Source organism: Prunus dulcis, chromosome 8, assembly GCF_902201215.1.
Source record: "Prunus dulcis chromosome 8, ALMONDv2, whole genome shotgun sequence".
NCBI classification, from domain to species: Eukaryota; Viridiplantae; Streptophyta; class Magnoliopsida; order Rosales; family Rosaceae; genus Prunus; species Prunus dulcis.
This window is the reverse complement of record NC_047657.1, coordinates 10,678,571-10,679,568: the sequence shown is the minus strand read 5'-3', so window position 1 is coordinate 10,679,568 and position 998 is coordinate 10,678,571. Positions and strand designations below refer to the sequence as shown.

At 43.5% G+C, this 998-nt stretch overlaps 1 pseudogene; it reads right to left on the bottom strand.

The window, feature by feature from the left end:
- Positions 1-998, bottom strand: LOC117638699 (annotated as a pseudogene).

Below are 998 nucleotides of genomic sequence, written 5' to 3'. Positions count from 1 at the left end.
AACCTGTTTGGTTGATTAATATTTCTTTTATGATAGTATTTTTTCTTCAAGAATCAACAATCTGGTCATCAAAACTTCAGTCCCAGGAATTTTACTGGGAAAATCAAAGGCTTCCAAATAAGCTTGACCTTTTATATTATGTTCAAACACTGGCCCTGCATTAAAATTACTACATTGAAGTGGATGCTGGAACCCACACAAGATTATCAGCAGGAAAGAAATGACACACAGCAGAAGCCCCTGGCTTAGTCCTAAGCACACTGAAAGATGCATGATTAGGACTCCATTGCGAGGTGTCCAAGTGACAAACAGCAACAGCTTCTACCCTATCTCCATCCTCACCACCCAACAAAACCTTGAAAACCTTGTTCACACTTTTCTAGCTGTGGCAGTAGAAAACTGCGTAAGGGTAAGACATGGTGTGGCAAGCCACCATCTTAGGAGCTAAAATCTCCTTGGGCTCTTCCAAAATAGTGTAGTTCTGGAAATTGGTAGTTGAATTTGTGAGATGGGTTGTGGCCACAACACTGAAAGGGGTGTCCAATCCACAGCCACCACGTGTGAAGTCAAGCATGGATTCTAGGGATGTAGCACAGGACTTGGTCTCTCCCTTGATGGGTTCAATCTCACACTGCCTGAGAGTGTCTTCCAAGGCCTTGGCTTGGGGAGAGTCTTGAGAGAAGGAGAAGAAGTGGAGGAGGTGGAGGAGTTGTTTTGATGAGAAAGGAATTTGATCAGCTTCTTCTCTTGGTAACAAGTGGGGAGATTTTGAAGGGTTTATTTTGGGAAAATAGATGGCCTGGTTTTGCCCTCCTTTAGGTCCTCCAAGGTGAAGAAAATCATAAATGAAGGGTCCATGTGATGATGCATGTGGGATGATGGATGATGAGCATGAGCATGAGCATGCTCTGTATGTGTTGTTTCATGGCCATCACCATCTTGTGTTTCACTCATCTTCCTGCCTGCAGTTCCTTGAACACACTGCACAATATTGTTAA